The sequence below is a fragment of the Gopherus evgoodei genome, chromosome 2 (assembly GCF_007399415.2).
Source record: "Gopherus evgoodei ecotype Sinaloan lineage chromosome 2, rGopEvg1_v1.p, whole genome shotgun sequence".
Classification (NCBI taxonomy): domain Eukaryota; kingdom Metazoa; phylum Chordata; order Testudines; family Testudinidae; genus Gopherus; species Gopherus evgoodei.
In genome coordinates this window covers 103,058,778-103,085,745 of record NC_044323.1, presented here as the reverse complement: position 1 = coordinate 103,085,745, position 26,968 = coordinate 103,058,778, and the positions used below count along the sequence as shown (strand labels likewise).

At 39.9% G+C, this 26,968-nt stretch overlaps 1 long non-coding RNA gene across 1 annotated transcript; it reads left to right on the top strand.

Annotated features, from left to right (window-relative positions):
• The first annotated feature begins 565 nt into the window (after window positions 1–565).
• Window positions 566–26,968, top strand: LOC115644916. Its single transcript, XR_003998629.1, has 3 exons — window positions 566–586; window positions 5,078–5,082; window positions 26,899–26,968. It is a non-coding gene; the product is annotated as an uncharacterized LOC115644916 (long non-coding RNA).

Here is a 26,968-nt window from a genome sequence, read left to right as displayed (position 1 = left end):
TTTTTGGAAACATGCATGGAAAATATCTTTTTCTGTGTGTGTCTTTTGCTTTTGCATTCTCAGGACTGATAGTGATTAAGTTATTTTTAAAAAAGCGACCCTGTGTCTCTCAAGCATTTAAATGTTAATGTTGCAGAAACTACAGTGGAATGAACCGCAAAGTACCAATTTAGACCTGGCCATTGCACAAATACAAAAATATTTTTTCTGGAGGAGTCTTGATCTAGTCATGGAAAAATTCAGTCCATCATGAGGATTCTGAGGCCTGATCTACACTATGTGTTTAAACCGATTTTAGCAGCGTTAAACCAATTTAACTCTGTGCCCGTCCACACTACGAGGCCATTAATATAAATATAGAGGGCTCTTTAAATTGGTTTCTGTACTCCTCCCCAATGAGAGGAGTAGCACTAAAATCGGCATTACCATATCTGATTAGGTTTAGTGTGGCCGCAAATCGACAGTATTGGCCTCCAGGCGGTATCCCACTGTGCACCATTGTGACCGCTCTGGACAGCAATCTGAACTCAGATGCAGTGGCCAGGTAAACAAGAAAAGCCCCACGAACTTTTGAATTTCATTTCCTGTTTGCCCAGCGTGGAGCTCTGATCAGCACGGGTGGCGATGCAGTCCCAAATCCAAAAAGAGCCCCAGCATGGACCATACGGGAGATACTGGATCTGATCGCTGTATGGGGAGACAAATCTGTTCTATCAGAGCTCCGTTACAGAAGACGAAATGCCAAAGTGTTTGAAAAAAATCTCCAGGCTACACAGTGCTGCGTGACAAGCATAACGGAAAGCCAAAGAATCAAATGGATGGTCATGGAGAGAGGGAGGGGGGACTGAGGACTCCAGCTATCCCACAGTCCACAGCAGTCTCCGAAAAGTATTTGCATTTTTGGCTGAGCTCCCAATGCCTGTAGGTTCAAACACATTGTCTGGCGTGGTTCAGGGTATAGCTCGTCAATGTACCCCCCCACACACATGAAAGAAAAGGGAAAAAAATTGTTTCTTGACTTTTTTTTAATGTCACCCTATGTGTACTGAATGCTGCTGGTAGACACGATGCTGCGGCAGTAAAGAGCAGTATCCGCTCCTCTTCCCTCCCTGGTGGCAGACGGCACAATATGCTTGCTATCTGCTGAGTGCTCCTGGCTGGCCTCCGGTGAGGCCGGCTGGGGGCGGTGCCTGGGTAAAAATAGGAATGATTCCTGGTCATTCCCAGTAGATGGTACAGAATGGCTGGTAACTATCTTCATCATAGCAACTGGGGGCTGAGCTCCATTAGCCTCCTCCCTTTCATGTGTAAAGAAAATATTCTGTACTGCCTGGACTATCATAGCAGCGGGATGCTGGGCTCCTCTCCCCCACACCGCTTAATGTCCTGCCTGGACTGTCATAGCACGGGGAGGCTGCCTCCCCCTCATTTTATCTCACTAACAAGTCACTATTTCTTATTCCTGCATTCTTTATAACTTCATGACACAAATGGGGGGGACACTACCATGGTAGCCCAGGAAAGTTGGGGAGGAGGGAAGCAACAGGTGGGGTTGTTGCAGGGGCAATCCCCGTAAATGGCATGCAGCTCATCATTTCTGCGGGATCTGACCCGGAGCGGCTGTGCTCTCTGATACACTGGTTCTCTAGTACACTTGCCCCATGTTCTAGGCAGGACTGACTCTATTTTTAGATACCATAAAGGAGGGATTGACTCAGGGAGTCATTCCCATTTTTGCCTTTGTGCCCCTGGCTGACCTCAGCCAGGGACACTCATGATGGCAGCAGATGGTACAGAATGACAGATAGCTGTCATCTCGTTGCCAATTTACAATGGCAGCAGACAGTACAGAACGACTGATAACCGTCTCTGCTATCCTGCAAAGGCAAATGAATGCTGCTGTGTAGCGCTGCCGTATCGCCTCTGTCAGCGGCATCCAGTACACATACAGTGACAGTAAAAAAAAAAAAGCTGAACGGGCTCCATGGTTGCCGTGCTATGGCATCTGCCAGGGCAATCCAGGGAAATGGCGCGAAATGATTGTCTGCTGTTGCTTTCCCAGATGAAGGAATGAGTGACGACATTTACCCAGAACCACCTGCGACTATGATTTTTGCCCCATCAGGCACTGGGATCTCAACCCAGAATTCCAAGGGGCGGGGGAGACTGTGGGAACTATGGGTTAGCTACGGAATAGCTACCCACAGTGCAACGCTTTGGAAATCAACGCTAGCCTCGGTACATGGACACACAGCGCCGAATTAATGTGCTTAGTGTGGCTGCGTGCACTCGACTTTATACAATCTGTTTTACAAAACTGGTTTATGTAAAATTGGAATAATCCCGGAGTGTAGACGTACCCTGATTGACTCAGAGAAAGGAATTAGTCGGCCAGCCCCACTATTGCTTTTCTTCTAATGGGTATCATTGTAATAAGAAAAATATAATTGACCAGTTAATAAAAAGTGTTTTTCTTGAAAGCTTTCTTTGCTATATCAATGTTTCAATAAAACTTGCTATCTTAATGATGAACTAAAATGAATAAAAATATTTATCCAGTGAATTAACAAACTTTTAATTATTTACATAATTAAGGGGCAGATTAGGGACTCCATGCTGTCATAGATAAGAATGTATTGACATGAGTAGTCCTAACAAAGTAATTGGGTCGATTTGTTTGAGTAGCTTCACATCAAAGGGAGTTTCATAATCTGGTCCTTACACAACATGTGTACAGAATTAAAAGTTACAACTTTGTTTTTTAACTAAAGTAGTTGAAAATATTAGTTACTTGCCAAGACCTGGATTCAGCATTGCATGTTTGCCTGTATAGGTTAATGTCATTGTTAGTACCTAAAACAGGACAAGGAATGCTTACAAAGTGCTTAGCGTTAGCAGTATCATTAGCTGCAGCAAGAGATGGAAAGAACCTTGAACTTGAAGTCCTGGCAGGTTTATTTAAAGAAAAAGGAAAGGAAAGAAAAAAACTTCTGTTTTTTAAATCTCATCCAGGAAATGTCACACGTTGGCTGTAAATAGGCAACAATAAGCTGTGCTATGCATCTAACAGTAAATACAGTCCTCAGGACAGCGGCAATCACAGAGGGGGGCAGCCTAAGAAAAAAAAATCCTACCACACCAAGCACCACAGCATTTCTGTGACCCAAGCCCCTTCTAACCCAACTATACATTCAGACCTGCATTTGAGCCTTAGTAAATATGTATGGGGAGGAAGAAAACAGTATAAGGGTCAGCTATTTCATACACTCTGTTGTAAACAGAGAGGAGTAAAAAGTGTTTCATTTGCATGGATGAAGCTGAATGCAGGTTAAGTTGAACAAGTGGAACTTAAACTCTGTGCCCTGCTCTGTCCTAGAGTTGCCAACTTTCTAATGGCACAAAACTGAATACCCCTTCCCCACCGCTCCACCCCTTCTCCAAAGCCCCACCCCCACTTGCTCCATCCCCTTACTCTCTGTTGCTCACTATTCCTCACCCTCATATTCACCAGGCTGGGGCAGGGTCTGACTGGGGGTATGGGCTCTGGTGTGGGGCCAGGGAGGAGGGGTTTGAGATGCAGGAGTCAAGGGGTTGGCATGTGGGTGTGTGTGTGGGGGGGGGTGAGGGCTCCAGCTGGGAATGAAGGCTCTGGGGTGGGGCCCTGGATGAGAGGTTTGGGATGCAGGAGAGGGCTCCTGGCTGGGGCTGGGATTTTGTGTGGAGTGTGGGCTCTGTGTGGGAGTTTGGATATGGGAAGGGACTCCAGGCTGGGGGAGGGGGTTGGGGTTCAGGATGCAGGGTCACAGTGGTGCTTACTGCGGTTCCTGGCCAATGGGAGCTGTGGAACCAGCATTCGGGGCAGGGGCAGCATGTGGAACCTCCCTGGCCGCCCATGCGCCTAAGGCCCACAAGGGGACCTGGCATACGCTTCAGGGAGCCACACGGAGCTAGGGCAGGCAAGGAGCCTGCCTTAGCCTTGAGGCCCCGCTGCACCACTGGCCAGACATTTAATGGCCCAGTTGGCGGTGCCGACCAAGCTGCAAGGTCCCTTTTCAACCGTGCATTCTAGTTAAAAAACAGATGCCTGGCAACCCTACTCTGTCCATGTGGCTGCATTGCTTCCAGGGTAATTTCCCATATTTAATGTTTTTTCCTGGTGTCTCCTCAGTAATAGTTCCTCTGGGGAACATAGGCCCGCTGACTCCACTGACTGTGATCCAGGAAGGAGGAATACAGTGCTAAATCACAAAATGGGCTTGATCTTGCACTCCTCATTCAGAAACAACTTCCACTGAAGTCAGGTTAGCTGGAGTAAGAGGTGATAGGGTGAACAAGGAGTGTACATTTGCCTGATAGTGTTAAACCAAAGAGGTCAGAGTTTGATGTGAGACCTGGCAGTTTGGAATCATATGAGTCAAGAAGATTTAAATAGACACTTAGATCCCACCAAATATTCTGGACCAGACTCTTAATTATTTCAGGGCAGGAGAATTATGAACAAAAAAGAGCTTAATAAAGTGTCTTTAAAAGAAAATGGTCATTGTGAGGCTTAAAATGAATAAGAACAGAAACAGAGGATGGGCAAAGGGAATCCAAATGATTAAATATTTATTTCCAGGTGATTTATTGTTTATGAAAACAATGTGCTAATAAACCTGACTAGAATCAGACGGTATGGTCCCGAGGAAGTTTCCACACGTGGTTCTTACTAACTGTACATAACATTCCTGATCCTCAGCAACTCTACTACCCATACCTGGCCTTTCCTGAACCAAGAAGACTGATGTCACTGATTGCATATTGGTGTGCTGTATTGACTGTTTAGATGAGACCAGAAATCTTATTTTCAGTTGTGATTTAAGACTTTCAATTCCAGTTGCCAGGATGAAAAGCTAATGTGTTACTCACTGAATTTTAAAATGCTGTAAGTGACCCACTTCTTTTCTAGTACAGTCCTCATTGATTCCACTTTGGGGGCAGTCATGGATCAGCCCTTTCTCTGCCCATACTCTCCGGCATGCCTAGGGTAATGGTGGTGAACCGATGAGATGGGCTAGAGAGTAGGAGTATTGTTTAGAGTTGGTTGTGCCCTTAACCTTCTCTTTAAGCTAAATAGATTGAACTCCTTGGGTCTATGGAGATTTTCCTAAACCTTTAATCATTCTTGTGATTCTTCTGTGAACCCTCTTCAATTTATTAACATCCTTCTTGAATTGTGGTCTCCAGCAATGGTTGCACCAATGCCAAATACATAGACAAAATAACCTCTCTACTCCTACTTGAGAGCTACCTGTTTATGCATTCCAGGATTGCATTAGCCTTTTTGGCTGCAGCATTGTATAGGAAGCTCATGTTCATCTGATTATCCAGTAGGATCAGGTGTGGACCACTGCTGTGCTCCACCATTACAACTCTGTTTTCCCCCCTTGCTCCCCTCCCAAGCTCTGCTCCTTCCTTCCCCATATACTGAAGGGGTGGTTAGTACAGATGACAGTGGAATCTCTCAGATTTTTGCCAATGGGGAGTTATATATGCACTGGGAATTGTCCACTGGCCACTTAATGTCATCAAGTAACCTTTTCACACCAAATAATCCAGTACATTGAGTACATATATGAGAATTAATCTGATGGAGTAAATAAATTGGTGTGATTCATGATTACTAGGCCTTCAGCTCAAATTGATCTCATTAGAACACTTTATTATCGACTAACTTACAGTGCTTCAAAAATGATCTATGTGGTACGGTTGAATACATGTATTCAATATCAAATCAGTGTATTGGACTCACTAGTGACTCTCATGACTAATTTTGCAGATCACATCGTAAATGCTACCTGTGAACGGAGCCTGCCAAACATTTATTTGTGGAATATTTTCAAATACAGAATACATGTGTAATTACAAGACTGAGTTCCAAATATTTTTCAAAACTGAGATTTTCTGTATCAGTAAATACCATTCAGTGACCTCTAATAAGAATGTATTTCAGACATTGCCCCAGGTGAGCAGAGAAACATAAGCAAAGCATAGGACTGTTAGGCTTAGGGTGAGTGAGAATTCATCAGAAACTGAGAACAAATGTATGAAGATTTGTGTTTGTGCCACTACAGCTCTTTCCCTTGACTACTGGATATTGCTACAGAACTTGACCCGTTCAGCTGGTAGTTCAATATATCAGTGTATGAGCACCATAGGTTTTGGGTTTTTTTTCCTCACAGAGAAGAAAGGCAATGAATGACAATAATAATGAGCTTTCGGGGCAGACAGCAGAGAGCAGTTTGGATTAGTGTATTATTTAAGCGGATTAGTTCACATGCACAGAGGTTTTGCTACTTAGCAAAATTAATTTACAGGCCTAGAACTAGCTTTATTGAGTTGTCTGAAGTGGTTTGATTTATAGGCTGAGGATTATGGATTAGAGTGTGTAGACCTAAGTCTCAGAAATAGCCTGTGGGGTTTTTTTTTTAGTTATTTTTAATTGACACAAAGACAGTTATAAATGTATCATCATTTTGAGAGGCCTGTGCTGCTTTAAAAGCTTCAGATTCTGGATGTGTCCATGGGATAATGTGTTGTAATTTGTAAGAATAAGAACAATCCATTTTTTTAATACAGTATTAATTTCATAGAAAACCTGTGAAATGTGTTGGAAATCAGAACATTTTGTTTTTTTACAAAGCTGAGATGAGATTAAGCAGCTCTTCCCATCTTTTTTTCTTGTGTATGCAGAATGAAATGCTTTTACCTTCAGATACTGTACTTTCTTCTGGAGCTTTCAGACAAGATCTGCTTGTTTCCCATATTGATAACTGGATTCCTGGGCGTAACATCTTTTATGTACATAGATGACAATTATCAAGTCGAAGTGTGCAGGATATGCTTCCCCTCCTCCTACATCCTGCAACTATTTTTGATAGTTAATTTCCCCCCCCCCCCAATTCAATTGGGACAGCAAGTAAAAAATCTCAAAAATCTTCATGAACTGAAAACTTTATTATTATTATTTTATTTTATTTTATTATTATGGGTTAATCAAAATAAATGGTTTAGGTAATTTATAAACATTTAAGTTTGATTTTTACCTTTAAACTTATTTTCAGTCTAAATAGTTAAATTTCTAAAGAAAAGGTCATTTTTTTTACCTGGAAAAAAAGAATTTTTCATTTAGAAAACATTGAAATGAAACATTTCAACATTTTTTTTAACTTTTTACTTGACTTTATTTCAAATCCAGACATTCGTTGAACCTGATCCTGTTTCACAATCAGTTTCAGTTTTAACAAATTGACATTTTTTGAAAAACAATTCATTGAAAAATTCCCAAACAGTTTTTGTGTCAAGTATCTGGACAAATCCTATAATATGGGTAGGAAGTATGTCCTGATATACATATGAATGAAATCAAGCCATTTATGCTGTTCACTAGGAACGTGGAGTCCAATCCTGTGACGTACTAAGTTCGCTAAACTCCCATTGACTCTAACTGCCTTGATTTAACCTCTTTTATTTTTTGCATTTGTTCTCTTGCAGACTGCTTCACAGCAACTATCGTGGTGTGGAGGAAGGGAGAGAAATTTCCAGAGAGTGTAAGGAAGTTAAATTATTTTTGTTTTTATATTACATTAGAAGTTACTGTCCTCAACTTCCTTTTATTACCATTAGAACTGGATGCCTGAGCAGCTTCAAAACTAAACTAAAGTCAAGCCATGTGCTTGAGGCACAAATTACATAGCCTGCCTCTAGAATGATTACTGCCAAATGAAGATTTGTGTCCATGAATAATCTATTTTCAATGTTCCTTTCATCATAAGATTCCTATTTATGGGCAAGTTCAGTCAATGTGTGACGCATGGTAGCTTTTCAATTTGTGCTTCCCTGGGTCTGGTGAAAAACTCTTTCTTTTGTTAAAAGAAATGATTAAAACAATTTCTAACCTTCCTTGCTCAGCAAATTATTACAGCAGGACATTTTGCTGTGTAGTGGAAGCAGTAGAATCCTAGTAATCTCTTATGGATTCAAATGGTTCCCAACCTTTTGGGTCTGTCTTTACAGATGGGGAAGTAAAGCTCTGAGCTATTGTGTTTTACCACAAGTCATAACAGAAACCTATGAGAGAGCTGTGATTAGAATTTAGATCTCTTTGGTCCAAGTCTGGAGTTGTAACCATGAGACCATCTTTCCATTCATTTTTGTGAATAATATCACATTAATAAACCACAAATGCAGTATATCATAGCTACTAATCTGAGACCCAGTAAGAAAATTTCTATCAAAACAAAATTCCAAAGAAATGTTAAATATATTTCACAAATGTTTTCTGTGTTCTAAATAACATTACTTATATATGCACATAATATAATAATGTACAAAAGTTACAAGGTTCTTGTCGTTGATTCTTCCTGTATGGATGACAGGAGGACACATTTCAAAAAATGGAGGATTTGAAGTGCACATGCAAAAAATAGATGTCTGATTTTCATGCCCACTTACTGTAACTGTGTGTACAAACAAGTCTATGTGTATGATGCTAGTTAGATGTTTACGTGGCTAGTTTTGCTTACCTTTGCTTAGGTCCTGCTTCTGCACTGAGATACATGCATGAAGATACACCTGTTTGTGTCATTTGGCTCCACTCAGGCAGAAGGGTGTGCCTTAATCCCTCTTCCTGTAAAGATGTACACAGGTACTAACTTGGCACACATGGGTAGTCCCACTGAAATCAATGAAACTACTCGTGTGTGAAGTGGAGCATGTACATAAATCTTTGCAGGACCACAGCCACTGTTTGAGCACTTAGTTACAGGCAGGTGGGAGGGAACAAAAATCATATACTATGTCATTTTCTTTATGTGCATATTATTCCTCAAACATAAAAAGAAACCCATTATCTAAAAGTGTTCAAATTCGTGAGTGAAAAACAAGAACATGAGAATTTTGGCCCCAGTCTGATAAGTAGTAAATATAGACGCAGTGGGCCAGTACCTAAAGCACTAGCTTGTGGTATCATGTGATTGCATCAGAACTCAGCTTTGAATTTAATACACTGTACATTTTTAGCCCTCCTAGATGGAAAGGAAAAACTTTAAAATGTGACCTGAGTGACAGATGTGGTAATGCCTGCTTGAGTCTGCAGACAGCCTGAATCAATACCTGTATGAGGGGTGAGCTCCCCTGTTCATCTCAGTGGCTATGTCTATACTGCACACTAAGCCTGGGCTCTGACTCAGGTTTGAGCCCAACTCCCCCTCCTATCCACACACACATCAGTCTGACTCAAATCAGCAAACACTCAGGATCCAGGTCCTAGGACACTGGTAGTGGAGTGGGCCAGAGCCCTAGTCCACTGAGACATAGGTCCAAACCATGTCATTTTGAAGTGTTGACACAGTTCAAGCTGCAGATCTGAGTCAGAAAGTCTGCATAGTGCAACATGGACAGGTTAGCACAGCTGGGAGACCCAGGTCCAGCAATTGTAAGCCCAGGTTTACAGTGCAGTGGTGGAAACTCAAGAGCAGACTTGGAAACACCAAGTCCGCAAGCCCAGGTCTCACAGATGCAATGCAGCGTAGATATACCTAGTAAGATGTTAGCACTGGGTCTTGATGTTATGAGGGGCCTGACAACATTATTCAAGCAGAAGACTCTGGTTGCATCAAAGTGGGGTGCAGACCTGTCCAGTCTGCAATCAATAGCACTGGCACTTAGCTACTCCTCTTCTGAATATGCCTATGCAGAGTGAGCATGACTCCCTCGCATAAAGAAGCTAGATCCTGTACTTAACACTGCCTGCCAGTGTATTACAGGATGTATTAAGCCCACTCTTGTCAACAGGCTCTACATCCTCACAGGTATTGCCCCTCCTGAGAGATGCTGGGAAGTTGATAGTAGAGTAGAGCACACAAGATAATGCACAGATCTAAGATATCTGCTATATGACCAATGCTCAGTTGACTGAAGTCATGACAGAGTTTTCTTGCCACCATTAAACCGATAACATTGTCACCTAAACAGACAAGCATTCAGTTACGGCAAACAAGAATTCAGAATGACCATGTAGTCTGTGTGCTCTGGCTCCCAGCAGTCGAGCACCAACCTCCCAGTACAGATCAACCCTGGACTATATGGCACTGCCTTAATCAACTCCATACTGGAGTTGGCCAGTCTAGAGATGTGATGATCAAGTGGGATTACATCACTGGTCCCAATACCTAACAGTGGCAGAGAACCTCAGAATATGAAGCATCTCCTGTGATGCCATATACTTGAGCTTGAATACTCTTCCAGTGACCTGACAGCGTACAATGGTTGGGCAACCCCATGTGCACAGATGTGGGAGGAAACTGTGCAAGAACACAAGAAGTAGAGCAGAGCAACAATGTAGGGGGCCAAATCCACCCACCCAAGATGCACCCTGGCTGCTGGGATAAGTAGTATGTCCGCCTTTTGTCACTCCTCCCCAGGGTGGAAAAGGAAATTCTGCTGCCACTCTGGCCCAGGGGTGGGAGAGACAGGAGCCTGATACCATTGGGAGAAGGAGGAGATTCAAATGGGGATTGGGGCCACAGGGGACCCTGTTTCATGGTATGTCCAGGATACTAGATTGCCTTAATCCACCCCTATTCACTGCTCTTTTGTGTCTTTGCTCAGACACCAATACACTTTTACCTATGTATTTGCCTTTTCTACATCTAACCTATTAAAGATGTTTGACGAAATAGTCTGACAATGTTAAATGTAGCCTGATTGACTAGGACAAGCAGGCACATGAGTGACAAACAGGTGGGGTGGGTTTAAATGTCAGGCTGCAACTTTATTAATTATACATCAGACGGGGTGCTACATTGCCCGCCCCTTGCTCTGACATGCCAGGCATTTAATTGGTTCCAAAGTGGGTTACAGGGTTTTAACCACAAACCACACAATAACTGGAGATAGACTCTCCCTGGTCTACCCCACGGACTCAACTCAGTTGTGAAACCTCTCCTCCTCTCCTTCCCCCTCATAAAGGGAGTGGAGTGACAGAGGCCACATGGCCACCAGTCTGCAAAGATTTCAAGCTCCTCCTCAATTATGAGCGCAAGGTCCAACTACTCAGACCAGGTCTCATTTTACCTCTGGGAGCTAATAAGAGAGTAAGAGGCTTTTGACAAGGCTGGGCGTAATTTAAATAGGCAAGGGTGGGGAGAGAGGCACAGCAGCCAATTAGCTGGCCCAAGACCCCTTTGCCCAGACCATGGCCAAGCATAGAACCAAAAGGAGAGGAGGGTTGGAAGGCAGCCCTGTCTCCATGCCAAGCATGCATTTGGGCCTTCTCTCATTTCCTGCTCTCCAGTTATAACAGGGTGAGGGTGGCTTTCCTTGGGCTGGAGAGCCTAGGGCTAAGCCAGCCCTGTTTACGTGATGAGCCCCACGTTAGGGGAATCAAGTTCTCCGAGGTTAAAAGGCAGCAGGAAGCTGCAGGAGGTGGGGGTTGAAAGAGTAATTGTGATTACAAGAAGAAGGAGAGCTCTCCTCTAGGTAGCAATACTTGGGAGAGACCCTGCCCAAGAAGTAGGGGAGACACTGACAGTAGACCCTCAGGGAGGAGGGGGCTTTGCCCAGATGAAACGAGTGAAAACTGTATAAGTGTGTGGTTTTGATTTGAAAGACCTTGTGCTGGACTACTGGGAGAGAGACACCGAATGAGGGGTAGGGGGCCTAGGTGCACCTGACCACGAAATAAATGGGATCCCTCCTCGGGTTTCTTTGAATAACTTAGTGAACTGTGAGTTCTTAACAGGCCACTGAAGAGACAGGATGGACACAGATGTGGGGTGCTATAGGGTGACCTCTCCCTCTCAAGCACCCTCTCGTGGACAATAAGCAGCCATACTGCAGCACCAGTCAAAGTACCTCACCTGCTAAAGCTGATAAGAGGGTGCTGTGATCCAATGAATTAGGACACACTCCTTAGCAAATATAAATTGGGGTTATAAAATTTAGCTCTTGAGTTTTAAATGCCAGAAAGATAGAATTTTTTTAATGGATATGATGATTTTCCCATATAATTGAAAATTTAAGGTTGGCCCCACTTTAAATTTCCATGCTGAAATCAAACTATTGAGTAAAAATAGGTCCTAGTTTGAGTAAAATCTTAATGATGCCTTAATGATAAGACTATGCATAAAGTTGCAATTTCACTTCTTTAAGCCAGTCGACTGTCTTGTGCGCACTTTAGCCAGCTACACGCTCACATACATACAAGCCATAAAATTACCTGTTTGTTACTCATTTTAACTGCTTTTTACTTTTTACTGCTTTTTTTGCCTTTCTGTTTGCCAAAGCCAACGTATGCTTTCTCTTACAACGGAAAAATACAAAAGATCAAATTAAAAAAGATAAAATGTCCCCGTGTAGTACTTGTACATGCTTTTAGGGACAAGCCAGGCAGTTCAGATTAGGCAAAATGCCCATTGCCGTATCTGAGATGAGTAATTTTTAATTGATCACCATTTTATTCCCATAGTTAAAAACCTATCAACCATATTCAGAATAAAAATAATTCTTATATATTTGGAGCATTGATTTAAAAAACAACAACCCTTAACATATGCTGAATAAAAACACATCATCATTTCCTCATTGTGACATGTTTCAATGTTTGGGTACGTTTTGTATGAAATGTGGAGAAAATTGTAACTTTGTTCTCATAATTTATTTGCTATAATAGACACGAGCTGCATTTTTCATTTCAAGACAAAAAATCTGAGTTGTGCTATGGATTTGTGACTTTTAATCATAGGTCAGTCATAGCATCTGATTCTCCTTCCGTAGAAGTCATTGGTAAAACTTCCATTGTCTTCACTGGGAGCAAGAGTTGGTCCCAGGTTATGAAAAAGAAATGTATTTCAGTGGAGTTGCACTGGATTTATGCACTTTAAATTAGAGAAGAATTTGGTTCGGTAACTTGAACACAACCAGTAGCATAATTTATTATTATTATTCAGTATTTAAACGAAAAGTTACAGAGACTTTTGCCAAATATTTCTAAAATATGCGGATATGGTCTAGTCTCTATTTTGCTCTTTCCTGTAATGTCCTTTTTGGCATCACTTGAGGGAGACAAGTTCACTTCAGGATAGGTTTAGAATGGAAGCTGTTTGATAGCTCTTTTTCCCCCTAAGATAATATTTTTGCTATGGTTCTTTGTTTCTTATATATTTATAGTTCATTTAACCAGTCACTGTGAGGTTGTGTGCATTTTCATTTGTAAGAAATCCATTGGCATTGTAGTTTGACATTCAAGTACATGCCACTTTCTACCTGCTGAAATTTCAGTGGAAGAGTTGGATCCAACCCAAATTCCTGAGTCCTTCAATGTAGAAGTTGGTTGAAAATGTAACTATAGTGGTGTCAACAAGGCCTTATTCACACTCAGGATTTGTCCTGATTTCAACCATCTTGTGACAATGATTTCTGCAGGTTAATGATGCATTAGGTTAAAAATATTTCTTTAATTAGATTAAAATTATGTTGCCTTTCATTTTTATTGAGTGTCCCCTATATCTTATAGTATGAGAGGGAGCAAACAGGAGTACCAAGTTTTAATTTTTGTGCATATCTCTATCATGTCTCCTAAATTGTTCCTATCTTTTCATTTTCTTTTCATATGGAAGTCTTCTCAAGCTACTTATCCTTTTAGACACCCATTGCTGAGCACCTTCCATTTATACAATAACTTAGGGTATGTCCAGACTGCCTGGAGGTGATTGTGGCTTGAGTGGACATATCTAAATGAACTTTAATCTAGTTAGCTCAGGTCCCAAAGCCGTGGCAGTGCGAGATTCAATCACACCTTGAGAATGCTACACAGATATACCCTTAGAAGGATTCCAAAAAATATAAATGCCTAATAAATAATGAGACTATCCTTAGGATTTTTAATTTTTAAAGGAATATTAACTCATGTTTCAGAACAAAAATCATCAATTTACTAATGTGAGTTATGAAGATCCTTCCTCCATGGTCAAATTATGTTAAATTTGTCAACTGTAGCCAGTCATGTCCCTTTGTAGCATCTGATATTAACCATCGATAGAAACAGAGACTAGATGGACTGTAATTGGCCCAGTTCTAAAATGCTCTGACAATTCTTGTGTTCCAGTAAAGAGAAAATCCTGGATGTAATCACATCCTAACTATGATAAAATTCATCTCCTGATTGTGTCTGTCCATTTTCTCCAGGACAGGCCAAACAAAGTCCTGGATTCAAACACCTAATTGAGCGCTGGGAAAATTCACATCCAGACAATGTGTTTCAGATGTGCATCTGATTCCAACATTCCAAATATTTATATTTGCACCACTTATAGGTACATGATTCATAAGATGCATTTTTTGTTGTAAATGAAAAAGAAAAGAAAGAGAAAGGAAAACCCTTAGAGGCACAAAGCATATCTTTCAAGAGCCTGACATTTAGCAGAATGCATTTGGTTAGCAGCAGTATGGGCTGTAGCACTGAAGTATTTGGGAAGAAGCAAAGGGCATGATGTGTTTACATGGATTGTTTCTCCAAAATAATAGATACGTTCTTTTTTTGTTTGTTTGTTTTAAAGCGAGTATTATGGGAAATAACTTTTGTTCTTGTTTATAAAACAGCTGTTTTAAGTAAATGCTACTTCCAAGAGTGTGTGTCTGTGTGTCTGTCTGACATCTCTTGTGGCCTCTTCCCCAACATTACAGCTGCGGATGACAAAATTCTGTGAAACTAAAAAGAGTACAGAAAGTCCATGCAAAGAATGCATCAAGAAACTTGATTTTTTTTACAGCCCAAGCCCCCATAACAAGAAAAATAAGTGTATAACGGTCATGTGCTTCCTTTTCTCTTTTGTCCTTTGGCTCTAAATTTAGAAAGTTCGTTTGACATCATTTCTTTCATTTGTGTTTTTTAAGGAGCGGGGAAGGGGGGAGTCCACATCTGTTAAGAGGAAAGGACTTCTCTGGTTGGAGATAGTCTGGGGAAACAGATTTTTCAGCTCACTTGTATTTCCCCCTAAGACCGAGTGAATCTTTTCACAAACGGCCCAATCTTGTTCCCAACTGAAACCAATTAGAGATTTATCATTGATCTCAGTGAAAGTAGGACTGAGCCGCTCACAATAAACCTTTAATAGATATTGTGCCCTGAATACACCATAACCAGGACTGATGTTATTATCACAGCAGTTCTCTTTCATCAGTCTGGTCTCTCTTTGGTTCTTCAATAATGCTATGATAAATTTTTCATTCACTTGATTTGCCTAATATCTTGCATTTTTGAAATTTCCTTTTAACACTGTTACAATAAATGTTATGGGAACCTAGATATAGTAACAAAACAGAAAAATTAAAGCTCTTCAGCATACATTCCTGGCTGTGTTTTCTGCAGTCAGCTAATACAAAGAGTTTTATTATAACCCTTGTGAAGAGGATGAATATGTTTGGGAGCAGATCATGTGAACAGACAACTCACAAAGTAACACAACTGAACTGACCAACCTCTCATATAGGCACACCACCTGTGCATGCGCTCACACGCTTTTTTTTTAATTCCAAGCTAAATCTGCCACATGGGATTGTTTGTTGTTTCAAACTAATGCAAACAAAAGCTTTCAGTGTAACTCATTATTGATCCATGTAATGAGACTACGTCAGAGTTGACATTACAGCATTGGTCTCTGACTTATGCATCAAAATGTTAATGTGAACAGTGAGCACTAGCTGTTGTTCAGAAGAAACCATCCAGAAGCAGAGATCATGAATCCTAGTTTGTTTTAATTACTGGAACTTAAAAACTCCTCCCTCTCCCCCAACCACCACCACTCAGGCAGATGAGACTGAATGACAGCTAATTAAACAGGGAATCTAACTTTGTCTCTAAATTGACAGAACTCGCATGGATATTCAACTGACCAAAATGTTGTTTAGTCCTGGATCACACTAGTGAAATTCTATGGGACCTAAAATGTAAGTTACCTTTTCCCAACTCCACTTCTTTCAAAGAACACAGTAGGTTATGGACACAAACTTCACAATAACCACAAATTCTTATATAAAGAACTTAAATGGAATCCTGGCCCCGCTGAAATAAAAGGCAAAATTCCCATTGACATCGACATAGCCAGGATTTCATCCATGGTTACTACTTCGCAGCTTAGCATCAATGATGACAGTGCAAAATTTGGTAGTGTTAGGGGCCTTTACAGAAGTTCTTAAATGAAGAGCTTTTAAAAGAATATCCTTTCAGATCATGACGAGAGACAAAAACCATGCCCAAATTATATATTGGCAGATGAATATACACGCTTCTGTGTATTATTATTGTTAATCTCCTAAACAGGGTACATATCAAAGGAAAATTTTTCTTAAAGCTAATGTTAAAATTATATAATACACAGTAAATAATACACTCTTGGATCACTGGATGGCTAATGGGATGGGTAAAGAGTTACATAACTTTTCACTGCTAGGCAATATATCCAATGTCAGCAGTGGCCTAGGTCCCAGACATATAGCTGGTTATTGCCTTCTGGGGAAATGTATCACTAGTTCCTAGTGTATAGATATCCATAAAGCAAAAACTGCCGTGAGATTTGGCTGCCTTGCTGTAAATCCTGGAGGAGAGGTTAAGGGCTGAGTGGATGTGGAACATAATTGTTCTCATGCCCGAGCCCCTCAAAATCAGATGGTAAATGTATTGATGGGGTGATTTAGTGATTCTTGAATGAAATTTTGAATGGAAGAACCACTTGTGGTAAAACAGCGAGTTTAAAGAACTGCTGGACCCTGCAATTGGCTCCTCAAAGGCTTTGTGCTCATGAGAAGTAGAGAGGAGTCTAAAGGAAGATGGCACCCTATTCTGAAAAAGATTCAGATGAGTATCTGAAATGAATTATTTTAAATGTTTTACTAGTAGGAAAAAGCAAAATTTGGTGCATAATATTTTACCTCACAGCGAGTCTTTTTACTTAGCAAACTGTGTGAATAGAACCTTTGTTTAGTGATCCTAGGAGAAATGAAATACCTTGATGAAAGTTTTCCTATATCTTACTATGTATCCTTCATATTAACTTCTTGTATTGAAGTAATTAGTTTTAAGTAATTCTGTACATTGTTAGATGCCTAACATATTCTAAAAGTATATTCCAAATGCAAAAGTACCCTTAATGACAGGTTTCTAATTCCATAATAGCTAAAACATGCTTTTCACCAAAGATGCTCAAAAATGTGTAATTTTAAAGTTTTTGTATGCACTCTTCCATTTTTTAACACTATATTTAGTTGTAATTTCTACTATTACATGAAGCAGCGGACAAATGTTAGAATTGTATACACCCCCATATTGTCAATTTCTCCAGTATCTGAATATTGGTGGTCTTGATTCAAAATGTTATGGTTTGTTTATTTGTTTGTTTGTTTGTTTGTTTTTTAACTTTAGCCCATTGTCATCATGAGAGACTTTGTCAGTGCTGGTTGGATCCTTTTTGTTAGATAACCTGGAAAATGTGTAGGAAAATACCAATTATAGTTTCTCCTTCATTTTACACTCATTCCTAGAAAAAAATACAGTTTGTTGCAGCATTGGATTTGGTTCCTCAGTGGATCATTCATAAAAGAAATCCATCTTGTGAAGGAATAACTTCAGGGTCCCTGGTTTTTTTTGCATTTTTTCTTTTCAAAAGATAATCTTGTGAGTTAGGATAATGATTTTACCAAATGGAAGCATATTCTGAGCATTCCCATTTTAAAACAAGTACTAGGATAAATGTTTGTTTTCCCACATATAATACAGTTCAAGATGTGTGTGTGTGTTGGGGGGGGGTGATAGGAGGAATATAAAACATTTCTTCAATAGTTTTTAGGGCACAAAGGGGCAAGAACAAAGAGATAATGGGAAAGAGTAAATGCCTTTTAGCATTTGTGAAAGATACTAGTTTGACAGTACTGGAGATGTAAGTCAGCTGTTATCTCCTGAATGGCAATACCACTGAGTAGTTGCACAGGTTTCCTGTTAGCTCTTGCTAAGGTACCTCATTACTGCAGATAGAAGAGAGTATATTTCTCCTATCCGTTCAGTCTTTTCCTTCTCTGAAAAGGCTACCTAGTGTCATTTATGACAATGTTTTAGCACTGTGGAGATTTGTTCATTCAGTGACCTTTGTCAGGATATATCAACACTGCATTTAATATACTTTTCAGTTCAACGTCTCCTATTTAGATTCCTTTTCCTCCCCACCACCGTTCTGACTGGACCATCACACCACCATACACCTATGAAATGGAAAAGATGGTTGAGCACTGTTGGATTGGGACAGGTGTAGTTAATGTTTAGAGAACTGGTATGTGCAATTTAGTTTCATATCTCATAGCTAAGACATTTTTTTAAAATATTTGTTTTACTTCTAGATTTGGCACAGTTCAATTTTTAGTTTGTTGTAATTTTGATGGATAATATCAATGCTTATTTATAAGCACTTTTATTTATCTTTTAAATTTTCACAAGTGTGCAAAATTGGGAGGGTCAGGAAATGGGGGCTTAGACAAGAATTTAATGACAGTAGATGGCAAGATTCAAAAAGTTAAAGCTTAACTGTTAAAACACAAATTATATATTTGTCATGCAATGTTGACAAAATAAATATTCTTAAATCAAATTAATAAATTTTCAAGCAGCATTTTTCTTTCTTTGACTATCTGTAAGTTTGATTATTATCAATGGAAATATTTTTTCACGTACATGTATTTTTTTGTGTGTGTAATAAAATCAAAATGTACTAATAGAAATCTAATTCTTCCAGGTCTACTTATTTCCAGTCAGAGACTTGCTGTGTATTTTGGAGACCCAGGTCACAACTCCATATTTGAGGGTGAGTTCTCTTTTGTACTTAAAACATGGTGTTCAGCCACTTCTTTGATTTCTATGAAAAATACAGTGTGCCCTCCCCAAATTTACACCACATATTCTTTGAGTACAGAATTAATCTTAATTTAAGATTGTATTAGCAGATGTATTTTTGGGTGCATAGTTGTTCTGATGAAAATATGTTTACATGGACCCATCAAAACAAACTGCATTTTTACATTTAAATTACTTTTTATATTAAGAACTTAATAAGAACATAAGAATGGGTAAGTCAGACCAAAGGTCCATCTATCCCCGTATCCTGTCTTCTGACAGTGGCCAATGCCAGGTGCCCCAGAGAGAATGAACAGAACTGGTAATCATCAAGTGATCCATCCCGTCACCCATTCCCAGCTTCTGGCAAACAGAGGCTAGGGACACTGGCCCTGCCCATCCTGGCTAATAACCATTAATGGACCTAGTCTCCATGAACTTATCTAGTTCTTTTCTGAACCCTGATATAGTCTTGGCCTTCATAATATCCTCTGGCAAAGAGTTTCACAGATTCACTATGCGTTGTGTGGAAAAATACTTCCTTTTGTTTATTTTAAACCTGCTGCCTATTAATTTCATTTGGTGACCCCTAGTTCTTGTGTTATATGAAGGAGTAAATAACACTTCCTTGTTTACTTTCTCCACACCAATCTATCCCATTCCCCATTAGTCGTCTCTTTCCCAAGATGAAAAGTCCCAATCTTATTTATCTCTCCTCATACGGAAGCTGTTCCATACCCCTAATAATTTTTGTTGCCGTTTTCTGAACCTTTTCCAATTCCAATATATTTTTTGAGATGGAGTTACCACATCTGCCAGCGGTATTCAAGATGTGCACATACCATGGATTTATATAGAGGCAATATGATATTTGGTGTCTTATTATCTATCCCTTAATGATTCCCAACATTTTATTTGCTTTTTTGACTGCCGCTGCACACTGAATGGATATTTTCAGAGAACTATCCACAATGACTGCAATATCTTTCTTGAGGGCTAACTGCTAATTTAGACCCCATCATTTTATATGTATAGTTGGGATTGTTTTCCAATATGCATTACTTTGCATTTATCAACATTGAATTTCATCTGCCATTTGGTTGACTAGTCATGCAGTTTTGTGAGATCCTTTTGAAACTCTTCACAGTCTGCCTGGGACTTAACTATCTTGAGTAGTTTTATATCATCTGCAAATTTTACCAGCTCACTGTTTACCCCGTTTTCCAGATCATTTATGAATATGTTGAACAGGACTGGTCCCAGTACAGACCCTAGGGGACTCCACTATTTACCTCTCTCCATTCTGAAAACTGACCATTTATTCTACCCTTTGTTTCCTATCTTTTAACCAGTTATTGATCTATGACAGTACCTTCCATCTTATCCCATGACTGCTTACTTTGCTTAAGAGCCTTTGGTGAGCGACCTTGTCTTAGACTTTCTGAAAATCTAAGCACACTATATCCACTGGATCCCCTTGCCCGCATGCTTGTTACCCCCTCAGAGAATTCTAGTAGATTGATGAGGCATGATTTCCCTTTATAAAGAGTCATGTTGACACTCTCCTAACAAACTGTGTTCATCTATGTGTCTAATAATTCTGTTCTTTACTATAGTTTCAACTAGTTTGCCCGGTACTGAAGTCAGGCTTACTGGCCTGTAATTGCCAGAATCACCTCTGGAGCCCTTTTTAAAAATTGGCATCACATTAGCTATCCTCCAGTCATTTGGTACAGAAGCTGATTTAAATGATAGGTTATAAACCACAATTAGTAGTTCTGCAATCTTGCATTTGAGTTCCTTCAGAACTTTTGGGTGAATACCATCTGATTCCAGTGACTTATTACTGTTTAATATATCAATTTGTTCCAAAACCTCCTCTAATGACACCTCCAATCTAGGACAATGCCTCACATCCTCAACCATGAATACCGATGCAAAGAATTCATTTAGTTTCTCTGCAATGGCCTTATCACCCTTGACTGCTCCTTTAGCATCTGTTGTCCAGTGACCCCTCTGGTTGTTTAGCAGGCTTCCTGCATCTAATGTACTTAAAATATTTTTTGCTTTTACTTTTTGAGTCTTTGGCTAGCTGTTCTTTGGCCTTCCTAATTTTTACACTTAACTTGCCAGAGTTCTATTTTCCTCACTAGGATTTAACTTCCACTTTTTAAAGGATGCCCTTTTGCCACTTACTGGTTCTTTTACTTTGTAATTTAGCTACGGTGGCACTTTTTTTGGTTCTTTTACTGTGCTTTTTAATTTGGGGTATACATTTAAGTTGAACCTCTATTATGGTGTCTTTAAAAAGTTTCTGTGCAGCTTGCGGGGATTTCACCGCTGGCACTGTACCTTTCTGAAATTATATGTTACCATGCTGGATTGATACAGTGTTTTCCCCGACACAGGGATGTTAAATTTAATTATATTATGTCACTATTACCATGTGGTCCAGCTATATTCACCTCTTGGAAAAGATCCTGTGCTCCACTTAAAACTAAATCAAGAATTGCTTGTAATTTTTATGATAAAAAATGAATTTACTTGAAGTAATATGAGCTTCCTTCTCTGCTACCCCCTTCATATACATTATTTCTGTTATGATCATCCTTGAACATTTATGGTACCATTCTGTTTAAATCAAAATACACATTTCCCTATCATGCCTAACAGATTTTTTTTGTTGCTGTGTTTTTTTGTTTTTTTTTTTCCTTAATCATGGCACCTAAAAGGATAGGTTTGAATTTTTTCTCTGTATTTTGTATTTATAGATTGTCCCATGTACATTTTTTTAATCCAAGAGTACCCCTATCAAATATCCCTTCCTTTGTTATAACAGAGACTCTAGATGATCTAGATGATCTGCTGCTTTGGAATACAAATCTTGTCTTGTTATAACTACATATTGTGCTTGTCTGTAATGTTTTAATGTTGAGACCAGACTCTGTCTAGCCAACCTTTTCTGCAGTATTTCAAAATCTGTCTCTCTATATATCATCATCTTGTTTACTTCTTAGTAGTTGTTGTCTTCTTTTCCTGTCACTGGTATTCCCTGGACTAGAAATCACATAACATTGTGTTTCTTCTCAGAATTTCTTGTCTGCAGATGTTGACCTAATATTGGAGGCCTTTACAAGGTATCTTCCTTATACATACTTTTTCCTGGATCAAATCCAGCAGTGTTCCGAAATCTCATTAATTTTATTCTGAATCCTCAGCGATAGCTTATCCAAACTTTTTTTTCCAGCTAATGCTAAGAATATAAGGGAATGCTAGGAATATGATGTCTGTCATTCATGAACTGGACTTCCACAAGGTTGAATCATGTTACATAATCATGTAGCATGATCCTCTTTTATTTCCTATCTGAGAGTGTCTGCACAGTATCGTTTACTCACTCTGCAACCTTGGATGCATACTGCACAGCTCTCATTTGCTTTTTGTTTGATAACTGGGCTGTAGATTTTTAAGACCAGAAGGGACCATGAGGTAGGGACCATTCATAATATTTAAATCTGGACACTCAGGCTGCCTCTTCCCCTACCTCAAGGCTCCTGCCTCTCCCCAACCCCGTTTCGCTCCTCTACTCTTCTCTCCCCATCTCTGACTGCTCTTCCCCCCATCCTCCTGGGTCAGGATGGACTCACCTGTGGCGCTGGGGCTGGGAGCTGCAGCCACCTGATTCAGGTAGAAGGCAGCTGTGTCCTACAGGGGCTAGCGTGGGTGATGACCCAGTGTCCCTCTGCCTCCTCTGCCCCCAGTAATTGGATTTTTGATGTCTGATCAATAGATCTGACCGGACACTCTCAGATCTCTTTTCAACTGGACTTTCTGGTCCAAAACCAGGCATCTGGCCACTCTAACATTAGATCATCTAGTTTGACCTCCTGTCTAACACAGGCCACTGAATTTCACCCAGTTAGCCCTGTATTGAGCTCTGTAGCTTGTCTGAGTAAAGCATATCTTCCAGGAAGATGTCCAGTCTTGATCTGAAAACTTCAAGAGATAGAGAATCCACCATTTCACTTGGTAGTGTATGCCAGTGTTTAATCACCCTCATTGTTAAACTTTGTTTCCTCATTTCTGAATTTGGATGCATACTGATCACAGTAACCTCACAGAAAGCTGCACTTTTGGGATGTGTGAAAGTTGTCTCTGACAAGTTTCTTGGAAGGGACAGGAGACAATATAATAGCCCCAACTCACATGAGAAGTAAAAAGACTGTGAACTAGGGCCTTAGTCTTTTTTATTCCTGTTCTCTCAATTCAGTATTGCACTGTTGCAACAGTAGAAAGAAGGGGGGAGAATTCAAAGCTTTTAAACAAATCAGTTCTTAATGCTTTGGCATATTGAGAGTTAAATATTGCAACAGACTCTTTACAAAGGATCCTCAATCTCTCTTGGCTGCCAGTTTCTGGAAAGTAAGAGTACATTTAAAGCCTCTAATAAGCCCCTGCTGGGTGAAACAGTGTGTGGGAAGACAGAACCCTAAACAGTGTAAATATGCCTTACAGAAGGTTTCCACTGTTCCTCATTCCTCCTCAGAAGAATCTAAATCTAATATGAGTTTAGGGTCTCCTATGACAACACCAGTATTCTGTTCCATAAATCTTCTGCCATGATTAAGTCTTAGTCAACAGTTGCCTTATGACTTTTAATTAGGTTGAAATTGAATGCACTCTTCCCCTCCCCCTACGCCAGCAGTTCTGTGTTTTTTTTTCTCCTCTGTTGAAAGACTGATGAAAAGAAGCTGAATGTTTCAACCTTACTGCTCAGCTCTTCTTCCTAGCCATATTTCCTTAAGCCCTTTTAATGGCTAATCGCCCTTTGAGAAAGTGTGTGTTTTACTTATCCCTCATTGCTTTCTGTCTCAGTGATGTCATTTTGTTTTACCTAAGCTTCCAGCTTTGTTGAATACTATTATTACCATGCATATGGTGAAGGCCAGCAGTGCCTGTAATGTTTGCTTTGTAATGTCATGAATAAGACTTCATTGTTCATGTTCTTTGAATAGGTTTTCTGAATAAAGGTACTTATTAACCTAACAACTTTCAAAATAGCTGTCTGGAGGCCATGGCAGAAACAACAGTAGCAGCAACAGCCAAAACCACCACCCCAACAAAACACTAAACAAGAGTTGAAGAAAGTTTGCCAATCACGTAGTTCCCACACTGACAACACGTAATTCATTTACTATTTTTTTTGGATGGGAGGGGCTACAATACTGCCTATTTTATTGTGCATGCAGTTTCATCCTTGCCTTTCAGTAGCCCTTTTGTCTACACAGCAAATGAAACCAGACTTGTCAGCACACAGGTACACACGTATACAAGGAGAATAAGGCCATTGTCAAGAGCACGTGTTACTCGACATGTGGGATAAGAATAACACAAGTTACTGGTGACCCCTGCCTTTATTGTGTAACAACCTCTGTCTCTCAAAAAAACCCAAACAAAATACTACCACCTTAATACAACCAAATGCAGAGATTATGTTTTGTTCGGAAACTAGATGGAGCTGGCTGTCAGTGTTGTTTCTGTATAAACATGTGCATGAAGAGCTGTCCCTTGTCTGATCTGTGCGTGACACTTCTGAGAAATAAGGTTGTCTCAAGTCCCTGCTAGGTATCATGCTTGCAAAAGGCTGCATATAAGCAGACCTATCTTTCTGGTAATCATTGCTAAAGCATATTAGAACCACAAGATGAGGATATTCCAAAAATATGCTCTACTCATTAAACTCTCAATGATTTATACGTAGATTTTTTTTTAAAATCAGTCTTAGGGCCCTTTCCCTTCTACTGCATAAGGGATATTTTCAGAAGTCACTTCTGTCAACATGAAAGGGTTTCTGAACAAGGGGTTGCTGTGGCCAGCAAGAAAATACAGTGTGTGTGTGTGTAGGCGGGGAGATGGCACAATTATCTGGGAGAGGTGCAAAGCTCCCTACCACAGGCTTTAAGTGGATAGGATTCAGTGGGCATAGGTATAAAACAATGCAAGAGTCCTTGTTAAGCTTGAAAGAGTAGATGCCATTTCTGAAGGCTGAAAATTAAATCTTTAAAAAACCTTAAAGAAACAGGCAAAGAGGCAATGCTCCACTAAGCTTGCATAATTGTACATACTGTGCTTTTCATATATCTGGCACAGCAAATGAGACCACCCCAGATTATTTTTGCATCAGTGTCATCACATGTGAAGATTGCTTCCTTTGCTGGCTGGAAAATGACAAGTTTACAGACTTGCTCCCTGCATATTTGAGTATAATTTTGGCCAGACCAAATGACTTCTTGAACCTGTCAGCACACAACACAGGAGACTGGGATAACTGTGGAAAGGATGGTGGAGGACTATTGTTACATTATATCAGTCTTGATATACACTGAGAGCAAAAGAAATGATGACTGGCCAACCTACTCTTTATTGTTAACAACTTCAGAGACGGAGGGAAATGACTGAATGTTCAATGAAAGGAGTGAGTTGAACCAAGGTTAATGGTGATAGAATAATATACCAACTGTAGCTGAACATTATTTCCTGTGGGTCACAAGTTTCTGCAGGTGTAGTATTTCAAACCAAATGCTGATGACTAACATCCAGAAATAACTACATAACTTAGGGAGTTGGGAGGGAAAAGAGGTCAATGAAGAACAAAGTGGTAATGTAAATTAAAAATCAGTGACCTCTGTCCCAGAGCTGATTGATATGATAGTTGAGAATTGATGGAGATACTAATATGGGTTTTTGACTGGGAGTAGATTTGGTCACTTAGGCTGATAAAACTGCTGCCATGATCCGAAAACAGTTAGCTAACAGAAATTGTGAACACAGCAACGCTGAGAGGCCAATCTGGTGTCTACCTCTGATTGGGAATCCAAACATGGAATTTTATATACGAGACAAAGTATGTTCGGAAATTGCTAAAGCTTCAAGTGTTTATCAACAAGGTCTACCTAACACACCAAAAATGTATAATAATAGACTAAAATAATTCTAGTTCAAAACATCCCTGAAAAGGACAGTTAAGGTGCTTCACCCTTTTGTTTCTACCATATTTTTTGTAATCTCATGCAGTTTACACCAACCTATGCTACATCCCCTTGTTGTAGTCAATAAAATGAAAAATAAGGATTAAAAACTAATGTAGTCCTGCATTAGCATATGTTTGCTGATACTATGAGATGATGTTAATTGAGTGATATGACTTTTTTTTTTAATTTAAAAAAGGGGAAAACATTATAGTCTCTGGGGTTATGGAGGCTGCTGTATTGTAGAGCATGCTAACCACTAATTAACATTCTGTACTGTTTTAAATAAAAGCTGACTATATATGTAACAGTACTTTGAATGCAGACCCCTTGGTAAGGAAATTGGATTACAATTTCTTCCTAATGTACCAATATATGCTTAACATGCGTTAATACAAATTAAGAAGGGGTAAAGTGAAGTTACAGCAATTTTTTTTGTGAAATTGTCTCTCCTTGCTCAGAAGCACCTGTTGGTATTTTTGGAAGGATTAGAAGGTAAATTACAAAGATGCATAAGAAATGATTTTTGTTACCCCATACAAAGGTAAGCAAGGAAGGAGTTCACTTGGGACTCAGTAAAGCTGGGTTATAAAAAGAAGTTAGTAGACTCCTAAGGCCTGGTCTACACTAGCCTGTTATTTTGGAATTAGATGAATTATTTCGAAAAAAAATAATGATTCCATCCACATGACCAAATGGTTTTTTTTTTATTTAAAGGGCTCTTTAATTCAATTTCTATACTCCACCTCAGCAAGTGGAGTAGCACTTAAATCGAGATCGCAATCCTGGGTTAAAGGACACAATTTAACATTGTTGGCCTCCGGGAGCTATCCCAGGATGCTCCTTTGTGACCGCTCTGGTCAACACTCTCAACTCCAATGCACTAGCCAGGTGGGCAGGAAAAGCCCTGGGAACTTTGGAATTTCATTTCCTGTTTGGTCACCAGCAGCACAGGTGACCATCAGCACAGTCCACCATCAGAAGCGACCATGCAGAGTCCACCCTCACAGGAGATCACGCAGTC